This window comes from Paralichthys olivaceus, chromosome 3, assembly GCF_024713975.1.
Source record: "Paralichthys olivaceus isolate ysfri-2021 chromosome 3, ASM2471397v2, whole genome shotgun sequence".
NCBI lineage: Eukaryota > Metazoa > Chordata > Actinopteri > Pleuronectiformes > Paralichthyidae > Paralichthys > Paralichthys olivaceus.
In genome coordinates this window covers 22,519,888-22,543,475 of record NC_091095.1, presented here as the reverse complement: position 1 = coordinate 22,543,475, position 23,588 = coordinate 22,519,888, and the positions used below count along the sequence as shown (strand labels likewise).

At 39.2% G+C, this 23,588-nt stretch overlaps 1 protein-coding gene and 1 long non-coding RNA gene across 2 annotated transcripts in view; one reads left to right on the top strand and one right to left on the bottom strand.

Moving 5' to 3' along the window:
* LOC109625528 (uncharacterized) overlaps positions 1-23,588 on the top strand; it is a 72,410-nt gene that overhangs the window by 41,309 nt on the left and 7,513 nt on the right. The gene's annotated exons all lie outside the window — the stretch shown is intronic.
* On the bottom strand, positions 18-23,585 carry LOC138407253 (uncharacterized). The gene is made up of 2 exons (XR_011240680.1): positions 1,154-23,585; positions 18-1,012 (listed from the first exon to the last, which is right to left on the bottom strand). It is a non-coding gene; the product is annotated as an uncharacterized lncRNA (long non-coding RNA).

Below are 23,588 nucleotides of genomic sequence, written 5' to 3'. Positions count from 1 at the left end.
AACCAACTGTGAACTGGTTTGAGTGTAGCCAAAGCCTTGTATCGTGTCATTTATTCCTTTGTGCTTTAACTAAATTCTATTTGTATAATAAATGGTAAATGGTTTGTATTCATATAGAGCTTTTCTAGTCTTGATGACCACTCAAAGTGCTTTACAGTACAGTTTGCCATTCACCCATTCACACAGAAATAATACCAAATCACAGAATCACAGTATACATTATCTCTGGGCTTTAGAGCTCTTTGATTCTCCCAGAACTATTTGAAACACATCAGTTGACCACACTTCTTCACATTAGGTCACACATTTCAGTATGACCATGAACGGTCCCACTGGACCCAAAATTAAAATGGCCAATCAAATATGTGAAATGGAAAAAAAAATGTATTGCTTGAATTCCGATTTAGTATTCCAATTCCATAAGCGCAATGGGCTATGTTTCCTTTTCAGGAGATTTAATTGAAACTTTGAGTATTGAGCATTGTTCAAAGAGAAAGTAAACTGTTGAGAAGGATCAGAGATTCACTGAAAGAGAGAACTTTTAAGCAGCTGATCTACGTAATCGTTTCCAAGCGTCTGTGTTTCTGTCCATCCAGACTGAAACACAAACTATAATTGGGTCAGCAGTGTTTGAAACTTTTTTACTGGCTCGACAACTCCGTTGTAGTGTGGACACCAGGTGCATCGGTAGCAGAGCTGATGCATTTTCTAACACAAGCCTAACAGCTACATCCTGTGCATTATTCCCACAAACCCACTTGAAGAGGAGCTCAGCTAAAACATAATTCGGTTCATTTCTAAACAGAGGCCTTATCTAAAAGCGTAAACATTAAATTCTCTTACTACGAGAGGAATTGAATATGATGAGGAAAACAAGGGAGCAGCAGATTTATCAAACCTTATGAAGAGCACTCCTGTTGATTAGTCTCATGAGGTCAGTAAAAGCTTTTGCACACGTCATACATGTTGAATGATCAGAACCCATCAGCATACAATATGATCCACATTCAGCCTGAGCAAAAGACATGGGAGAAAAAATATCACACTTATAATCTAGACATATTTCACCTCATTCTGATATATTGTTATGAACTGAACTCAATTCAGCATCAAAGTAATTATATCTATTATATTCAAACAAAATGTTGTAAACCTTTGGCCATGCTAATCACATCTTCTTTTATTCCGAGTGAAGACTCTAGTTGGCTGTTTCTTTCCTTTCATATTTTATATGCTTATTATCTAATTTTCTTTTGAAGGCCTTGATTATTCCCAGTCTGAAAATGCACAATAATTGCTGCCCTACCGCTTACAAAGTCTGCTGAAGAGAAGAATAGAAGAGTACTCTTTTCAATGGTCAATCAACAATGCAGTACATTAATCATTATCTTACATTACAGTTTCTTTTGTGCACAAAATATGGTTCTGGGAGAATTAAAATGTCTTTTACCCTTCCAATTATGCATGAGATTTGTATGGTTATGCTGAGACATAATATGAACAACAAGCATAAAATAGAATTCACAAAGAGCAGAGTGCTTTGATCACATACTGTATGCCTTGAGGAGTTTCGCCTGAGAGTCTTTGATGTGAATCAGTGCATGAAAGACAGGTCCAATTGGCCCGGGGTGACCCTCAAATTTGCACTCTTTAATCATGTGTTCCATGTCAGGTGTATAAAAAAAGATCCCTCGTGGTTTATAATTTTTTTCCCCACATTATTTTATGAGGTGCATTTCCTGGAAAAAGATTGTGAAACAATTTGCTCTTCAATGTAGTTTCAGTTATGGCACAAAGAGTCTGCTGCTTGTTGTGAGAGATGCAGTAGAGGACAGAGACAGGATGGGAGGAAAAGCCCTAACAGTTGTTGTGTTAATACCTTCATAAACACGGGATTGTAGCGCCTAATTACCATCATGGAACTGAAAGGTCAGTCATAGCCTTTTTTAACCCAGCTACCAACATGGCTCTAGGGATATTGATGTCGCTCTGCCCATCCCTCAGTCCAAGATTTTCTACAGTGAAATAACTCGACAATGGAGAGGGACTGAATGGACTATATTTTGTTTAGCCATACATTAGAGAGGAAACAAAAGGGATTTTTTTTTCCTGACATTTCAACTAGCGCTACCAGCTGATTTAAATTTCCTTCTATCCACGTTGTATACCTTGATACAGTTCTGTAAAAATGCATGAACCATTTCCCATCAACCACATCTCGATTTATGAGCTGAGGTCAATGTACTGCAGCTTTAGAAAACATGAAAATAGACAAAACACATGCAAATTGTGAAAACATATTCATCAAAGTAATTGATGAGGTGGTGTTTGGTTGTGTTGCAAGTATTTGGTAGTGTTGCGAGTATTTGGTAATGCTGAGAGTATTTGGCCGTGGTGTGGTGATTCAGTTGTAATGTGTTAGTGAGTACACATGAACCATTTCCCATCAACAAACATTTTTGGGCTGTTATGAGCTCAATACACTGCAGCTTTAGAAAACATGAAAATATACAAAACACATGCAAATGGAGAAAACGTATGTATCAAGATCATTGGTAGTGTTGTGAGTGCTTGGTAGAGTTGCTACCACTTGGGCAATTCATGCCTAGCTATGTCATTGATTTCCATTGCTATGCAGAGGACACACAGCTGTCTGTTCCATTAAAGCACCACTGATGTTGCTCACACCCTGTCCTGCCTTACTGACATTAGAGATTGAATATCCAAAAATGTTCTGCAGTTAAACAACGCTGAATTAGAAGTCATTATAATTACTAAAGCTTTGAATGGCGAGCCTCCAGCCTACTTATGTGATTTGTTAACCCCCCATGAGCCTGAACACTGCATGAGATTCTCCAACAAGGAACTAGTCTCTGTTCCAAAATCTTGACTGGTCACAAGAGGTGACCAGGCCTTCGCTGTGCGGGCTCCTCAACTCTGGAACTGCAGGCAAACTCAGTATCTTCTTTTAAATCTCCTCTTAAAGATTCAGTGTGTAGAATTTTGTGATATCTAGTGTTGAAGTTGCATGTTGCAGCTGAACGCCCCTCACCTCACCCTCTCCTTCCAATATGTGTTGTGTTGTGAGTTTTGGGTAGCGTTGCGGGTATAGAGCATGAGTTTAAAAAATATATGATATTTTCTCCATTTGCATGAGCTGTTTCAATTTGCACTGTTGCAGTTTATTGAGCTCTAAGGGCCACCGTGATTTTGTTTGTGTTATGCTAACATGCTATATGATACCATATAAATATTGTACCTGGAAACATACAATTTATTGAAATTTTTTTTTTCTAATCATTATGAATTTTAGGAATATTTAACATGATATAAGAATGCTTAGATTAAATGTTGAGCTAAACCGGACATGTTCATATTTTACCTCAGTATTTCATCATTTGGCCACTTGGGGATAAGGCAATAAGCTGTAAACATGACATTGCCAAATGTTTACCTGATAAAGTTGATATGAGAAACACTTAAGCAATTTGCTTATTTAAACATCTATTGTCCCAAAGCAACATTAGTATTTATTCATTTGGAGCCGTTTTGTGCTGGAGAGGTAGTGGGTTTATCTGGGCTTTTTCACCATAAAGAAATGCTGCATCTGAAAATTATCAGAGTGGTAAGATTAAACTAAAACCTTAAAATTGTGGGCAGTCCAACCAAAACAAAAAACTGAGAGATACTAAATTGCTAAGGCTAAGATGAGGGGAACTGCGGAGTGGTGATAACTCAAATAACCTGTTTATTATCATTATAAATTAGATATTCACAAATAGTTATTCTAGTCTGTCTGGCCTTTCATTACCTATCTCCGGAGACTAAATTCATCCAGTCCTGCCTGATTTTAACTAGTTAGTGTTGTCTACAGACAGGTTTTTGGATGACTGCCACAATGGCCACCAACCCTGATTGGGTATTGTCTGACATCCAATTAAATTTTCTGCCACAAACCCCCACCTGCATAAAAAAAGTTAGTTTTAGAGTCATCTAGCAGGCCTCATTGGACATGCGATATTATTCTACATGTGAGAACATTTAACATAATAATTAAACAACTGCAGTAGCCTATAATCAAATTAAATTTTAATTGAATTGTACTGGTGTTAATTGTACTGCTATTGGAGCATGGGTAATTGTTTAGGACAATTCAGTCCAGCCACAACACCAGTCAGGTTCAGGTCCTCCCCCAGCAAGATGCTTGGGAAACCATGGTTCAACAGTCCCAATATGACTGGTACAATAAAGTCCATGAGACTGTCTCCAGGAACAGGCTCGCCGGGGTCCCTTTAGAATGGTGCTCTCCGGGGACATTCTGGTGGCCAATTAACCCTCAGCTTGACCATAACATCTTGAATACACCAGGCAACCCATTCTCACAACTGTGGCCTTTCTTTCAATGGGTCATGCTAATTCTGCAATCAGCATCTAGCGAGTTGGCAAAAACATATCGGCTACATGGACAAGTAATGCAAGGCTCCTAAAGCTTTGTTAATAAACTTCTAAATTCATACTGATAATTTTCTTTATTCATCTCTTTGTCCAACTGAAAGTAAACACAGGGTATAGCCCGTTGAATTAGCTACTGTGGCTAATCTGCACAAAAATGTTCATTATCTCTGTATGTGGGATCAGTTAAAATCATCAGACAATCACACTGTTGTGTGTTTTAGGATGAAAATATTGATATATGTTTGGCACGTGTCTAGAGTTTCAGTTTCTGAATGAGTGACAGACTGATGGTTTTGGATCGTGTCCCATTCTTTTTCATCATTTTAGCCATAAACAGGTTTTTCATACATTTTAATGATACAAATACAATATAGCAACAGTGAGTAAGGTGTTGACACTGCTCTTAACTTGTTCAGCAGGCAAACTAGCTTGTTTAAGCTAACTCTGTGCTCAATTTAATCCCTTGCTGCTGGGAAAGAAAAAAACATCTCTGAACTGAAACAGCAACAGAGAAAACACAGAACAAATGTATCATATTAGATTTGACTATTTTAGAATATATATCGGTTTTTTTCAAATAAAAACCTAACATCTGGTGGCGTGATCTTAAAGCTCCAAATTGATATTTCCCCATATATGTATGGACATTCCTGTGTGATTTAATAGGCTCTTCTTATTTCTATATGGAGATAGAATTTGAAGACAAATAGGATTTAAGGAAACATTATTATCTCTTGTCCCTCTCTGAATACAAAGGGCAGACCCTAGTCCTATCACAAAGAAAACAGCTTAGCAGCAGTGCATTTGTTTTCTATTCAGAGCAAGAAGCACTTTGTCTTTTCAATCGTTACCTGTCCGTGAATCAGTTGCTCCATTAAGGAGAGCCTAAAGAGGGAGGTGCTGTCTAGGGCTAAATTGCAATTAGTCGGGCTGCAAGTGAGGCTGGCACCAGTTAACGTGGGATATTGGAGTGCAAGGGCCCCGTAATCAGGCTTTGGTCATGTAGAACAATGCATAAAATTAAATTGACATTAATGAATACTTGTGTAATGAAAATGGAGGAGTAGAGTTAATTGCATGTTACAGTGAGTGTAATGCCCAGATAACCTTGTGTCTAATGCTATTCTTAGTCTGACTGCCAAGGCTCTCACCGTGGCTCCTCTCGGCAGGAAGTCATTAAAGCAAGGGAGTAGATAATGCCAGTGTGCCGAAACCCAGAGTAGCTACAATCTTGCAAAGACTTTCTTTCACTGGCTTTTTTTCCCCTTAAGTGGGCTATGCTGAAGTCATTTGTACACAGTCTGAATGAAATTAAAGGTCACCAGCGCTATGCATTTATGTCTGGATGGGCCTTTAGAGTTGGGCCCACTCACCCACTGGGGCTGTCAGGCAGTAGAAGAATAGCAGAAAAACCTTCAGCTGACAGAGGAGTAGGATATTTGCCACCGATAGACTTAAAGCACTAGAGTGACAGCTGCTCTGGCTATTTCATAAGTGAACCCATGTGATGCACACCTTCCATTTAGAAATCATTCAAACAATTAGACGCTTTGTTTAGAATTTCTATAAGTTTCACCCAAAAAAACCTTTAAACCTTTACCCTACTTATTATAAAAGGTGACGGAAAGTAATATAATAAATAGGACAGTATAGCATAAAAAACATTGTATGCTACGCTAAATTATATTTTCTTCAGATGTGTATTTTATATTAATTCCTGGATAGTTACTATTACATTTTACCTTTTTTTGAAACAAAGAGGGTCACTTGCATAAAAAACGTTCTGAAAGCTAGCACAGTTGTTTTTTCTGATTGTAAAAATGTTGATGTGATGCCTTGAGTTTGTTTATCCTGCACAAACTTCACCATTGTGAAAAAAATCACATTACATTTTTAGGAATGTGTAAATTCCCAATATAGCCTGGTTTCATTTGTTAGTTTATTAATTCCACTTAAACATTCAGTATGGGTTAGTTGACAACTTCTTTTGTAGATTTATATTATTTATCAATAACAACAATAAACTAAAAAATAAAGTCCAGAGTGACGATGGAAAACAGATTTTACAACCTAAAGCTTGCGAAAAAACACTGTCCAAACTATATATGTGTAATGTAATTTCCACATAAAAAAACCCCAAAACAATACATTCTGCATTCACCTGACAAAAAGGCGAATGAGAAAATAAATAAACAAATAAATAAATATCACAGTATGTGCCCATTAGCAGCAGCCTCCCATAGGGAAAATCTGAAAATAACAGCTTTCTATCAATTTACTATTGTCTCAGCTCATTGAGTTCAAATGCATCACCAACATCAAATCATCACAGTAACAATAAATAAAGGCTAAGGCACCATTACTTCAATAATTGCCAATTTGTTCACTTACAGGTCTTTGCTTAATATGTATGTATATATATATATATATATGTGTGTGTGTGTGTGTATTTATGTGTATATTATAATTTTGCCACTCTGTTTGTATGTAATGTTAAAGTAAAGCTGTGATGTACCAGCCTTACAGTATGTGTGTGTTTTAATTTCCATGGACAAGTCTTATCTTGTACAGTTTAGCGGAGGCCTTGTTTCAATGGTGGGAGGCAGGATGTCACAGTGCAGGAAGTCGACCTATTCTTCTCCATTATCCACTCCATTTTCCCAAAGTGAAGCATTTCCAGTGAGAGTCTTGATCCAAATTTCCTAACATAATGTTACACCATGTTCTTGTTTTCACCTGAACATCTGACATGTATATTAGGTGAGTATTGGACATAGATATTTCCCATGTTAGACATATGGCATTTAACATCAGATAATGTGTGAAAGCTGAATCAGCATATAAACATGTTTTCTCTCACCTGGAATTTACACTGAATACATCATATGAACAACACTGTATGATAAATGTGTTTACATTGCTAACATCACACATTTAAGGCAAGATGAGCTGTATCAAATTGAACCCCAAAACAGAATTTACAGTTTATATGTATGTGTCGTGGCACAGCTAAATCTGACATGTCTTAGATTAGAAGTGAAGTGATTGAAAGTCCTGACAATCAGCAGGGAGGCCTCTTCTATTGAGTTGCATCTAACTTTTAGTGAAAATTTAGTAGTTGAAGAAGTTTACAGATTCTGTGCTTTAATCACCCTGATTGTCACATGGTGTCATTTTAATTAACCTGGTTAAATAAAAATGATAAGACTGGACAGGTCTTAGAACACAATCACTGCTATGTAAAATATATAGAGAGAGCATTTCAAATAATAGTTATAATGTTGCCTCTGTTTTCCAATTTACACAACCAGGGCTTTGTGTTAACACAAGATTTTAGGCGCACAGAGCATATAGCTAGAGGACTGTGAAGCCTTTTGACAAAATGTGCATTGGATCTGAATCGCTGCCTATGCACCTCTGAAGTGTGTTAGCTATTTGATGCCAGTTTATGGTAAAATTGTGAGTAATGGGCAAATATCAGCCTGCAGATTTATGAGTCAGACTCTTCCTTTACATGTCCCACTTGTCTCCCAGAGGAGTTAACAGGAGGGTAAATCATACTGATTGGCAAACCTTTTGTTTCACAGCTGCTCACGAGCATCAAATACATCTTCAAACCGTAACTCAAATATTTATTTAAGGTTGGAATACAACGAACCTGTATTTTAAAGATGTAGATGTGTGCACTCTGTCCATACACTACACTGAGGAGAGTCTTTTGTCTATTACATCTGTCTGATGTAATATTTCATCCATTTTTGAAGTTGTTGTCAGGCAGCCCCTGTACATCAAAGGGGCCCACTGGAGGTCTTTAGATTGACGGCCTGCTGGTGTCCACATTGTTTTTAATGGGGTCTTCACAGCAGGTGCCGATAGGACCATTTGTGTTCCTCAGACTCCCTGATGCTCACAGGTTTTCCTTTCCATAACGCAAACTAAAAAAATACAGGGGTTTTCCTTGAGGGTTGTGTGTTGGTTTGATCGGGACAATACATGTCAGGTCAAGACCGAGCAGAACAAGTATGATTTATTTATTCTATCGTCATTCTTGTTTGTTTTTTTTAAGGCTGCTTGTGATTACAAATCCTCGGCAGTAGCTTGATTCAACGACAAAGTGACCACACTGGTAACTGTTGTAACATTTAGGAGATTTCATGAGACAGAATAAAAATGTTTGTAAGCTGTGTGAAATATTAGAGCTGAGAAACAGTTTGTTATATAGCTACAGGCCTCGCTCTCAATATGAGCAGCTGCACTTTGATCCAGTCCACTGCATACTTTCTTTTGCCTGAAGCCCATTTCAGAAATGTCTCAACTTATGCTGATCTGAATAAATAGATAAATCCAAACTGATCAGGTGGTTAAATTGTTGATGTCAATTTATAATTTCTATATATCAAGTAAATTAAAAAGTCGAGGATTAAAGTCTTCATACGCCTTCATAAACTTTTTGCCGCGCATTAAGACCCAGGGCTATGCTGGCTTACCTGTCTGAAAGGGAGCAATGAATAATTTGATCACATTTTTCATTTCACTCGAGTGCTGAACAAACAGGAATCTGTGATTAACAGTTTTAATTAGGATTTTAACTTGACAAATTCTTATAGCCTCGCATCGTGCCTTAGATGAATAAATCACTGGCCTGGGATCATCAAGCTGCCTCCTAAGTGAATGTGCCTGGAGATTACTTTGTGATTCCACAAAGTGTGAGTCAGCCAAGACTGAGCGTGTTTAACTAATCCTCTCCCCACCACATGTCAGGTGGGGGAAGTTTATGTCCATTCAAGGACCTGACTACCCCGTTCAGGTATGGGACCCCCATGCTCCTTAGCGTTTCTTCTTTGACTCTTGAAAGCTGGATGTCAAAACTGAGTGGACCAAGTGTTAGTTATCCTCACAGCATGTAACAGATCTGCACACCTGGGTAGTGAGGGCACTGGAAAAATGATGGTGTAACATTTGAGGGAAAATGTTAAAATGTCAAACTAAGCTTCATGTACAGGTGATGCAACTCGTCAGTGGAAAAACTATCCATAATTGATGTGAAAAAAAGAGTATGGACTCAAATTATATATTTTTCAAAAATAAAAATTGTTGTTGCTCTTTTTTTATTTCGATCAGTTATTTTGATTTGTCGATGGTGTTACAGGGCCACTTGTTGACTTCTGATAGTCTGGTTGTTTGATTACTGCCAAAGCTTCTGATGACTCAATATTGTGGTAAAATAATAGAGATGAGAAGAACAGTAATTTGAATCAAAGCTAACACTAGTTGGCTGCACTCACCAGCTTCCACAATTCAAGTGGAGCACCCACTATTCGAAAGAAAAAAAAGGCACGATCCCTCCCAAATGCTGAATGTGGTAAGTGGGTGGACAGTAAATAAAAAAGCTACGATATCACCATTTTGGTCATATGTCATACAAACTAAATACAGAACAAATGCCAAACAACTATATAATCCTAATTCATTTGCACATCCACACTGCAGAAAGATTTTTTATTTTTTTTATTTTGTAGACCTGCCTTTAAAGGACTTTATAAAATCACAATTTTGGATTTATTTAGAAGTAAATTCATTGATTCACATACTTTTGAATACTTTAAAAATAGCTGATATTAGTTGATGACATATGACGAGGATGTAGCTGTTAAAGTGGCTTTTAGAAAAGAGAAGGGGGGGCACATTGATATCGATGATGATTACGATGTTTTTTAAGTTGTTCCTATAGTCTATTATATCAAAAGCAGCATGAGAATAAAATTTAAAATACATAGAACTACACCAACCACTTTATTGTGATTCAACCATTGATCCATCATCTGCATTATCTTTGTTGAATTTATGTTCTGATAAATAATGTGCAGCTCAATCAAACCACTCTGAATAAACAAAGTAGAGGGAGAATTTGCTGAACTCACAACTACGGACAATTTAAAATGTGTTTCTCAATTCAGATTAAAATCATTGAAATCCTACGCGTAAAAGAATTTGCATGAGAAGCTTCATAAAGCACTTTATTCTTGACTTTGTTCTTTAATCACTCTGCATTGTGGTTTTACTCTGCATCAACTGTAAATTTATAGCTACAAAAAGAGCTAATTTTTTTAATAGCAGTTTGGATAGAGTAATAAATGGAGATATACACCATCCCTCAACCCCTGTGACCCGCCCCAATACCAAATTTAAACATCAGTAATGTGCACTGGTGTCTGAAACTCCATTGTGAAATGTTAAATTTAAATCTTGATGATATGCATCGTAACTATTGTAATCAGACAAGCTTCCAAGCTTCGCCTCTATTATTAATTGTCCAAAGCATAATGATTTATTGTAGTCCTGCAGAATGATTATTAATTTTCTGGTTGATTATACCTGTGGGCGGCAACAACACTGTTCTGCATATAAGCATCTGCTAAATGAAAAAGTATTCTCCACATAAAAAGATGTCCTTGGAGAAACAACAGCTCATTTTTACTTTAATCAAACATATGTAAAAGTGCTGTTGATTAAGGGTACTGTGGCATGTGTTCACAGGGGAAATATGTAATAAACATTATCTGACGACGTCTTTGTTCAAAACTTTATTCTGCATTGAGCTGACTCCGAGTAGCTCCTGTTCTTAGGAATCATTTGCATGCTGTAACTTGGTACAGCACTAAAGCGCTGCAGCCCAAACTGCACCTGCACTGCAAGAAAAATGTGCAGCCCCAGTATATCACTGATGTGACACTGGTAGTTTACATTCCAAGGGAACAGCAGAGAGCGACAGGAGTGTGTGTACAATACAAGCTGCTCTTAGCCAGGCATGTCTGGGTACGCCTGAGCTGCAGACAGCAGGCCGAGTTCAAACTTCACGTCAAGAATTGCCAGGATCTCAACACTTAGAGGAATGCACAGGTGCAGACACTCTGCAGCAGACAATCCCAGCAAGCACTTGATCAATTTGACACTTTGCAGGGCCGAGGCCAATGGCAAGTTCCTGTGCAATTGTGATTGGGCCTCATGCAACGAAAGAAAGAAGTCCACTGAGCAGTTTTTCCGTGCCTCCGGTCTTGCAGGATCCTGGCCTTGTAAATCAGTTTCCTCCTGCTCATTTGAGGCATCACAGCTGATGGTTGTGTAATAACACTTTTGCTCTGATAAGCTTGGCATGGATATCCAGTGGCATATTAATCCATCCATGTCAAATTAATCAATGCTGGATCACATGCTGTTGCTCTTACCTGCATGCATCCACTTTCACACATCCACCTTGCTAATATCACTTGACATGTTTTATCAGGCGTCACCTTCCTATGGAACAGAGCACATTGCATGCATTTCTATGATTGCAAATGTTCGATTTGCACTTGTTTCTATTAATATTCTGTTCGAAGCATTTTCACAGTTGGAGACAGACATAATCTCTGAAGAGAATTTCTGAAGAGCTCTATTTGCGGCTTCATTGATCACAAGAGATATCAGTGTCCCTCAAACAGCATTTCCCAGGACTTTCATTAACGGAATTAAATGAAATATCCAATTAAAGTGCTTCACTCATAAAATTAGAGAGGAAAGACATGATGCATTATTTTAATGATACTGATTAGAGATGTTGCTTAACATCACAGGAGTCTTATCCTAAAGTAGATGTATATTTATTTGGAATCGTGGACCTGACAGTGCGGCACCATGGAGGGAAGGCAGCGCTCCGTTCAACCCCCATCTCCAGCCAACAAAGACGGCGAGGCAGATTAATTAACAGACCTTTACAGCCAATGAAGACAGGTGGCAATAATCCTGACAAGAGACAGATATGAAGCCTCCCATACAAAACCAATTTCAACAGCACTCCATTTTTCAAAAGCTCATCAGGGTGAAGAACGACAGAGTTGAACCCGTGTGGCTGCAGAATTTGTTTTCTCTCTGATTGCCTTGTCAGGATATCTTATCCGATGGCAGATGACCAAAACCCCAACCTTCACAGACAAACTCGCCCTCTTTCCCCCTCTCTGACACACAAAATGTTTCACACAATGTGTTCTCTGTCTCGCCCTCTCTCACACACTTATACACATCCTCTCATACTGTCGCACACTTTCCCACAAGAAGCCACAATTGACAAATCCTCCGGTGCGCCTGTCAATCTTTTTTGTTCTCACTGGGGACATTTATAATAACGGGAACTGACTTACAACTTACAATATTTGAAATAGAGGAAGACAAAAGTAGCTTTATCATCTTTACTCGGTGGCCTTTTCTGTTATTGGTGGCTGAAATGTCAACAGTCTTTGGCAGATTTTATCAACCCTAGCCAGCAAGCTAATTAACATTAGCTCCAAGAGGTTTGAAATCATTGTCTACTGCTGACTCATTTTTAAATAAAGATTATTTAATATGCATGTGATGGTAACATACGTACATGATCCAACCACTTAATGATCCATGTCAAAGACATGGGAATCATGAAACAGCATTGTTTAATTAATCCAATAAGTAAAATGCATGTGTGTACATTACTAAGTTGCAATACTGAGCGTTACCACTGTTCCAAAATCATCTCTCAAACCAGCATTGTATCTGGGGGCTTATGGTTCACTGACAGTGGATGAGGTATTTCTGAATTGGGAATTTATTAGACATAATCCATAAATCTACAAATGTCAAAAGCTAAAGATAAGCTAACTGTTGGCCTTCCAATAACTCTACTGGCACTATGGTAGTTCAGTGCAGTTCATGTTTGTTGCGTACATTTGAATCAATGAGCACGCTAGCACACAAGTTCACGGTATTTCATTCTAACGCCCGGGCCACAACAGATGCGTGTGCAGTACATGATCTGCTTCATCTCCTGTGTGCCTGTTGCTCCCACAGGCAGCATGTCAGTAGCGTGTCTGCTACATTAGGTATTTCTTTTAATAAAAGTAACATATATCCTCAACCAAATACCAGGACTCTACAGTATGAGGTTGTGCATCTCTTCAACGATGAAAACTTTGAAAAACTAATGAATGGATTTAGTCAACAAAACACTAGTGTTTTTACTTTAAAATGGGTACAGTATATATAATGTTACATATTTAATGGATAAACATAGATATTTGAGGTGAAAGATAATTCCCACTGTCTTTTTTTATGTAAACTGTGCAGCTCACATGAAAATGTGCGAGAACCAGACTCTGTAGAAGAGCCACATATCTCACGCAGGCAGTGTGGCCACTCTAACCTGAAATCACAGGCAAAGAGAAAGATGCAGTGCTCAAGCATCCAGTGCAGCCTGTAAACCTTTTTTGTTCCAACCTCCTCAGTTACCCAATTTTACTCTCACTAGAACCCCCATGCACATTGCTACAGAAGGAGAAATGGGTTCACCTGACACAGCATTCCAAATTGTATGAACAATCTCTGAGCTTGTCAAAACCTTGTTTTAACGATGCTGGTGTGTTTTTTCTGACTGTTGCCCATTGCAAAACAACAACACTGAATGTGTCTGCACCGTTGGAAACTTACCACAAGGAGTCCTGGCATGCGTATTGCAAATTCTTTGTGTAGGGACTAGAGGTTTGTGGTTGCCTAGCTAGCATCTACTTAAGGTTATATCTGAGTTAACCTGCAAACTGCATGCATCTCACACCACCACAAGTAAAACCTGGGCAGAAAATTGTGTGATGTTGGTAAAATTGTAATTTCAAGTCAGGGTGGAAACACATATGCTGAAACATCTTTCTACACAACATGGGCTTCCACTCCAGGAATGCCATGTATTTGACACTACGTGCGAGAGCAACTGCTTCCCAACTGAGAGCACGTCTGTTACTGAGGGTAAATATAATGTTAAAGAAACAATAGAGCCACAGAAGCAGGGTAAGCTGATAATTTTTTCTCTGTGACTGCTTCACAATCTACAAATAGGTGTGGTTAGAAAATGCAAAATTTCACCACCACCGAAAAAGTGTTTTTCTTATTTACACTGCATATTTCTTGTCTGATCTATCAAAAGTGATACCTCTAGAACTTTTCAGGTGACTCCAAAAACATGGCATACAAAAATGCTCTAGATCAGATGCACTCCCGACTAAAGTGTTTCAATGTAGCGCATTGATTCTTACTGTTTATCTTGGTTATTGTCTCAGCTATAATGAGGTTATTTATCTGAATAGAAAGAACCCCAGTTGGACTGCAGTGATACATTCAGCAGCACATTACAGTAATGCTGCTATCCATTGGCAATTAGTACATAATATTGCCCTGCACTTCCATTAATGTGATTGAGCATGTCTGCGTTAGGCACATGCATATGCAACATTCTTTCCCTTCCTTTTCACCACTCCAGCTAACCCTCCTCATGAGAGCCTCAGTGCTCGATGATAGGATCCACCCTGACTGTCCAAACACCGCTCCCTCAGGGACATTAATTTCCAAACAGTCCCAGGCGTGAGTCAAAAGAGAGAAAGATCACTGAGCATGAAGAGAAGGGAGTGGAAAGCACACTTCTCAATTAAAAAAAGTCTCACTTTTTTCTCAGGGTGAAAGTATAATGGCAAATTAATTTCCCGGAGATTAATGTACAAAGTAAATATTTTAGTGTGAGTACTTATCTTCTAAAAAGTCAGTGGATAGACACCCACTCACTCCCTTCCCCCTGTCTTGCTCTACCAGTGTGTGTGTGTGTGTGTGTGTGTGTTGGAACAGCTTAGATGCATAAGAAGTCTAATGAGAGAAGAGATTCCAAGCTGCCTGATGGGGCTCATCAATCACCTTTCTCCTTTGGAGGTGTGATGCCGGCCGGGGGAAGGGGCCATGGAGGGATGTGTGGGAGGGAAGGCATCAGGCTTTTAATCTCAATAAGTTAATAGACTTTCTGGTCTGGTCTTTCTAAGTAGAACTTCATCACTGTTGTTAGCAAACAAGCAGTATGTGCACGGGAGACTGTTGGAGGAGCTCCTTGGCATTTTAGACATTACACAGTTAATTTGTGTTGCACCTGAAATTAGGGGATCCAACTGAAGTTAGTCGATACACCAATAACCAGTTAAAGGTTAGAGTACTGAGCCATTTTAGGAAAACAAAGCCAGGTCTCCACTGCAGCAGGTATATATGGTACATTTAGTAGATATATATATATACAACATATATAATATGTGGTTGGTAAATATATCTGTAGCAGTTCTTGCTGAAATGAGAATTATTCCAAATTTAGTTGAAGGCATAGGCCTACAGTAGCCTTATAATCACTAATTCCTAAACCACACAGTGACATGATTTATAACAGGATTGTAAGACAAAAGAAAATAATGTATTTGTAATCATTAGAGCACAGCAGCACATCCAGTGTGTGGAAACCTGGATAATAGTATAGCAGAGTTAAGGCCAATTTTAGCATTGCTGTCATTTTCTTTTTTAGATTTTGGGAAGTTAAACCAAGATATTTAGGTCTGTTCTCTTATACCAATTTCATATATTGTTTGATAATAGCAAAGGTAAAGTATCAAACCAAACCCATTGTTAAGTGTAACTGTTGGACAGGTGAACCCAGGTGCAAACACAGATGTGGAGACAGGAGTGAGGAAAGGTATTTATTGTCAGGCTGAATTTGAGGCTGAGGCTGGAGCGATGGGGGTAAAGATGGCAGGTCCAGAATTTCGAGGGGCAGATGTAACAGTACCCCCCCCCTCTATGGGTGCCACCTGGCGCCTGACCGGGCTTGACTGGGTGTAAGGCGTGGAAAATACTTGTTAGGGTGGGGTCTAGAATCTAGCGACGGGGCACCCAGCAGAGCTCCGAGTGGAGGTCTTGTTCCGGGCAGAGATCTAGCAGGCAGAGACAAACTCCCGGATATCTTTCTCCATAGTGGGCCACCAGAAGTGCTGACGCACGAGCTAGGGTCCGGTTCACACCAGGGTGATAGGTGAGATGGGTGGAGTGGGTCCACTGGAGAACATCTGAGCGAACAGAATCAGGAACAAACACTGACAATACCTGGGTCAGGCTGGTTCTGCTAGGCTTGGCAGATAAGGGACTCGATCTCCCAGGATAGGTCAGCAACAATGCAGGTGGATGGCAAAATAGGCTGGCTGAGAAACACTAATGTCGATGGTGAACTGGCGGGAGAGGGCTTCAGGCTTGGTATTCCTAGAACCGGGGGGATAAGTGAGGGTGAAGTTAAATCTGCCAAAAAACAGTGCCCACGCCATTCCTCCGCCATTTCAGCAACATTATGGGAACCTTGACGGAGCGCTAACAGTCTTTTAGCAGCATCCTTATTACTGAGGAGATGATCAAAAATCCTCCTCATCTCCACTGTGAAATTGAGATAAGAGGAGCAGAAGGGGGGCTGTTTCTCCCATACTGCTGAGGCCCAGGCAAGAGCAGTTCCAAGGAGACAGCCAATCAGGTAGGAGATCTTGGACCATTCGCTAGTGTAGGTGTGGGACTGTTGCTGCTCAAATACTAGTGAACATTGAACTAAAAAGGCCTTACAAGCTCCAAGGTCACCATCATACGGCACAGGACCTGGGACAAAGGGCTCATGGGGTGGGGGAGAGGGGTTGTGGGCTGGCTGAGAAGGGCTAGGGGCTGGTTGGGAGTGCTGGACAGTGAGCTGGTTCTGCATGTTTGACAGGATCTGTGACATCTCCATTACCTGAGTTAACAGGGTCGTTTTGTCTGAGCAGGGCGCCTTGACCAGCAAGAGCTTGATGGACAGGATCTGAGTCTGCTTGGTTCATAACTGTGGCCAGATCGTACTGTTAAGTGTAACTGTTGGACAGGTGAACCCAGGTGCAAACACAGACATGGAGACAGGAGTAAGTATTTATTGTCAGGCTGAACGTTAGGCTGAGGCTGGAGCGATGGTGGAAAGATGGCAGGTCCAGCAGTTTGTCCAAGGTATGGGGTATAAGGCAGGGTTCAAGGACAGCAGGTAAGTAGCTAGGTGAAGGGGCAAGGAGCAGGGACCGGAACCCGAACAGGAGGAGCTGGAAGGGAAATGGAGAACAGTATGAGATCAGGCAACAAGGCTAAATTCTCTATAAAAGTAAATGGCTTGAAGCGTAGCAACACTAACTGGTAGCAGAGACTAAAATCTGGCAGCGTGGAGCAGGTCAAGGGAAATATATGTAGATGCTTGATGACAGATGAGGTGCAGCCGGTGAGGCTCGGCCCTGACTCCGGTGCACCTGCAGGTAATCACACACACAGGAAGAACCACCAGGTAGAGGGCATGGTAGAAGCAGTTCGATGGGCAGATGTAACAACCATGTTGAACACTTTTCTCTATCAGAGACATTTAGCCTTTGACATTCTTACTAGTTTTTTTGGGCTCGGTGGTCTGTGACCCCCAATAACAGATGTTTTTAGTGCTTTCCCTTCTTCAAATGAGTCAGAGATTAAATGGAATCTCAATTCCAAGAGTTAAAGTTAATTAGCTAGCTAGTTACATAATCTAAACAAAACTACATAATCTGAGAGCAACTTGAGTTGTTTCAGCTTGCAAAAGTTGTACTCTGGCTAAAATTGAGAGGCCTGGCTCCGTCACTTATGTCTGAAATCAAGGGCACATTGTGTCTGACATCATCTGTGACTGCCTTCACTGTATGGCCAACATAAAGTCCTCACATTCAAAGTTCAACAGGGCTGACCGATGTGAGTGTGCTGTAACATATCATGTTGAAAATGAACAACTCTTAAACCTTCAGGTTATCATTATTGTTCTATATCGGTGTTACAGTCATTGAAATAGCAGGACAAACATGTCTGACCACCACTTGAGGATAACATTGTACTTGTCCCTTCTTCCCCTTTGCTGTACTAATGTGGCAGCTCATCTTCATTAATTATCTCCATGCTGGACGATGTACTTGGTAGTTGTGCTTCAAAAGAGAGTGGGTGTAATGTGGAAAATATGCAGAATGTATTTGGGTTGACTGTCCAGCGATTAATAATGATTGTGTTTGGATAAATAGTGCCCTACTTTCAGAATCTGTGAATCTAAATATTCCCAATGGGCTGCCTCCCTCTTGTATTGATTGATTGGTATAGTGTTTAAAGGTCATAGTCATAAAACATCACGATGTAATTAACACACTGTGATTTTAACCAATGGTGAATGTATGAAGTGGTGACTTTTTAAGTTATAGCTTGCTTTACAGTGTGGTGTTTGAATAACCACGTGTTATTTGAATTTAAGATGAGGTTCAGAGCAAATGTAATTTCTGATGAGACAGTGTTCCTGACCAAAAAGGGGCAGGTAAGTTTGCCAGGCCTGTGATACATATCCTCATATAGTATGTCTTTAATCATGGTTTCCGTGGAATAGATGGACTATTGTGTGTCTGTTTTTCCTTTGAGCAATTCGCCTCCAAAATACTCAAAACCAGCTTCCATGCAGAGTCACGTGGAGACAAGACAGATGCGACGGTCTCCTTATGGCTACTCCTCTGTGCTTCTTCACAGATAATTCATTCAGTTGAGGGAATGCAATAAACATTTTGAGTTGCTTTAACCTGATTCAAACTGGCTTGACCTTGAAATGACTAAAAGGAGATTTCACTGATGGATGTGATGCTAACAGCTTCATTTAAAATGAGCCTTTTCAGGATTGTCACCAGATTGTGTTCAACTGCTTTCAGTCACCAAGAAACCAGAAGGACTGACCACCACATTCAGGCCCAGTTTTTAAAGCTTGCGTTATCATGGTTCCACTCCCTGAATAACAAAAGAAAGCCTTCACTGTGTGGCAACACATTCCCCCTGTTGTTACCTTGGGAGTTGAGTCTATTCATATTTCCTCTAATATTGAAAACAGGTGTTTTGGTTTGTGAAGACATTTATCTGAATGTCTGAGATTTCTTTGGCAAAAATGGATGGAATAAGCTTACAATTCTTCTGTGTATGTGTGTATTTGTGTGTGTTAGCCTGTGCACTGACAGAAACATGGAAGAAACTGGTTTGTAATACGCAACCAAATGCAAAAAGAAGTTTTATAAATTGAACATTAGCTTCTAAATTATATACACGATTAATTTAATAATTAATATGATAGAAATCTAATTTCAGATGTAATCATTTCTGAATTCTTAGTTACCTTGTTTAAAATGAATTAAAATTGATTTTTTAATGTAATGACCTGACTGTGATCTCCAGCCATATCTTATCAGGAGTAATGTTTAAAAAGTGATCATAATGTTAAAATCGACAGGAATATGAAAAGAAAAACAGAAATAACAACCATTTTGACCAACATGGCTGCACATTTCTCAAAACATATTATGTGATCTAAAGACACAAAGAGGTGTTTGGTTTTCATTTGGCTCCACCACTGATCTTCCTTGAGGGGGGAAAACAACCACAAAAGAACCTGATATGAATTGGAAACCACAACCCAGTAATTTAATCAGAGCAACTAAAATCAAAGGAGGCAAAAGTTCAGGATACGAATGCAATGAAACGGATCAGTTCCTTAGAACCTCCTGACATAGCTCACTTGTGGAGGAGCAAGCCTCGACAGAAAGGGCTGAGTAATGAAGATGGATGCATTCTGTTATCAGGCAGCCACTTACTGGGGCCTGATGTAACCTTAAACACTGAGGATAGCTCAGTTGCACAAAGAATCTAATTAATGAATAGCAGCCATGAAAGAGGACAAGGCAAGTGTGCATTTGCAGATGAATTCCAGACACTAATCAAACGCTGTTCAAGTGGTTTGGTTTGTCTCCAGAGCATGGCGATATTTGGCGAGGGTTTAAGGCAGTGTTTGCATGCTGGCTTGATGACTGTATACATGCTTTAGTGGTTTTAGCATGGGTCTGCTTGCATATTGCAAGTGTTTTAACTGCATATAAATGTGTTTGTGTGTGCGTGTGTGTTTATATGGCTTTGTCTTCTGTTTAAATGTTAAGTGTTTTGTACAGCTTTTGAAATTCCACGCCCGAGGTTAACAAAGGACAGAATGTACAGAACAGGTGTGGAGTTGCATTACTGAGTTTGTTCCATCATTATGGGTTCGTGTGCTCTCCATTGTACGTTCGCAACTATTGTTAGGATTTCTGTAAAACTTGTCCTGTTGGCTCCATAACTCAGTGTATGTTTAACATTTTTAAGTGAAAAAACACATTACATTTAACCAGTGACAACTAAAGTTTGCCCACTCTTTTTAAAATGGCTCACACCAAAATTAGCAGGTATACAAGCAGGTTTTTCAAATGCTGGTCAACACATTAAAAAGGCGGTTGACTTTTCACACACCGTCAGTTGAGGAGTTCTGTTTTTTTCCCCCAGTCATTCAGTTTCTTCTCGAGAGGTCCAGGAAATGCAGGATCATCTATATTTGGAGCATACACGCTTAATAATATAATACTGTTGCCCTGGATCTCACAAAGCTTTAACAGGATTCTGCCATCACATCTGCTCTCTGTTTCACACATTTAAATTGTAACTGCTCGTTAATTAGTGTATACCCCTCTACTCTTACTTCCGCCACAGGATGCCCTGATGTAGCCCACCCACTCATTGCAAAGCTTCTGTGCTTTGTGAGCCATTAGGTGGGTCCACTGGATAAATAATACTACATCACATTTCTTGGATTTAATGAAAATTAATACTTCCCTCTTCTTAACTATATTGTGGAATATAGGGAGGAAACTTCTGGTCAAAGATTGGAAAATCATCTTCGGTATCTTCACTATCACTGTGGCTTATCTCTCTTGGTAACCTGGCTGCCCTAGAATGATTATCTTATAGACTACTTGATAAGTCAGAAGATTGAGACTTGAAATGGGGGCTGTACCACTCATATATCTGGCAGTTCTGGCGCATCCAGCTTACAAATATAATCTTTGATCTATATTGAATAATTACCTGATATGTATCTACTCAGAGACATATTTCTGTAGATCTCTGGTTAATTTGCTGTAAACTTCTACACATTAAATGCAACACTGCTTGTTTTTAATGTATCTTTATTTTGCTATTACAATTATTCATATTATTGATATACTCGGGGATATCAATGTACATATTTCTTTGTTTATATGACATGCTTTTGTTGGGTCTCGTACTGGGTTTTGGTTTTTCCTTTCTTCACTATTCTAGGTCATTTTGATAAACCCCTTGTGACAGACATTTGTGAAGTTTTTTTGCCATTGTGAGAAAATATTAAAGTACTTATCACAAAGAAAAGATGAAAGATTTAGTGAGTTCACGTGCATATAATGTTTTCATCACTGGCTGTCAAAGCTGATAAAAACTACCGAAGAGTCATTTGACCGGGGAATGAATGCTGATTATATTTATTCCCACTGCAGACAAACACCAAATGTTGGCGACTGTTAGTGGTTTTGTTGACTAGTGTAAAAAAGAGATCTTATTATCTAATTTTATAATATGTGGGTTGAGTTTGCAAAACAAGTAGTCGTAAATTGTACATTTTTGAAAAGACTGTACACAATCTTTACACATCTGAGTAAGATCCACTCCACACTCATTTAGAAAACAAATCTAAGCACTGTGTATTGTCAAGTCGTTAGACGTTAATTGGGCCAAATCTTTTCACAGTCGGTAAAGATTTCAACAAGACTAAGAGTTGTCAAAGCCTGGTTCCACACCTCGAAATCACTGCTCACAACTGTTGTTTATAAGGCAGCTCAAATAGCTCTGGTGTCGTGCTCATTAACAACTATTTCAGTCAGTTGAAGATACAGTCAACCACTCAGAGATTTGTAGGAGGGAGTAAGAATGGTTTTGCCATCTTCCTTCATAGCAAGAGCTCAATCCATGGAAACAACCATTAGAAATGAACTGCTGGAAGCCTGGATGAGGCGTTTACAGGTGTCCAAACACGTTTTGTCGTTGTTTAAAGTTAACACATTATCATATTCCACTTTAATTAGTATTTTTATAACAATAAAAATCAAATGACAATATGAAAAACAATACAAAACGGATCGCCTGTAGTGATGAACAGAGAACTATCACCTGAATCTGCAACTCACTCAGCTTCACATCAAGACTAGTGAGTTTCAGCTCATTGTTTTAGTTGACACTTAAATGAACCTTCAGCAGTTTCCCACAAACACCACTCAAAATTAATGATAATGTTGCTCTTTAATAGCTGAATGTGTAATTAATAAATTATATAGCAACCGCTGCAGCTGATTCAGTGTAAACAGAAGTTAATGTCAGCAGGGCTGAAGTGTCACTAGGTGCAGATTGGTTGGGGACAAAAAATAAACCCTCCCAGCAAGACATCAGCTATAATGTCAGACTGACTAAGCCCTGCATGAAGAAACTCATTCATTTAAATTAAGCCCATGCAACAAAACACTGGATGTGCCAAGACTCAACTCAATTTTTGCTGCAGCATCATCCGTCAAGGTGGCCAGTCAAACACATGCAAGCACAAATTCTTACAAGCTCACTTTGTAAACTTGATCTGTTTCTTTTTATTTACACTTCACTGTCTTGATGAAAGATAAAACAACTCAGTTGTGAAATCCTGTGTCAGGGAATTGCAAAATGAGGTGCAGATTTGTTTGAACTGAACTACCTTGATCATATTCCATTGCATCACAGATGATCACACCCGCAAATACAGCTGCCAGCTAAGCATCTGAAAGCATGTTGTACTTTGGCACTTAAGACGAATGATATCAGGCTAACATGCTCACCACCACTCTAATATAATGGTTGCTATTGTTACCATCTTAGTGTAATAAATTAGGTATTTAATTATATAATTTCACGTTTTCACAGTGTTAGCACAGTCGCTTCATAGCAACAAGGTGTGAATGTGAGTGTATGATGGCCCTGTGCTGACGACCTCTCCAGGCTGTACCTAGTCCACTTCTCACAGTGTCAGCTGGGATGGGCTCTACCTTACCAAGGGTATAAGTGGTATAGATATGGATTAGTGGATGGATGGACTTTCAACTTAACCATGCCATTACCTTTACAAGTATTTGATGAAACTCAAACAGTCTTCTGATCGACTCAATGACCAACACCACAGCTACAACTCTCCATTCTGTTGCTGGCTTTAGTTTCTCTGCATCTTAAACCAGAACCACTTAGATCAAAATCAGCTTTATTGTTTTGATATGACTGAACATTAAGATTGTGTGAATTCAAAAGGACTTGTGTTTTTCTCCTCTCAC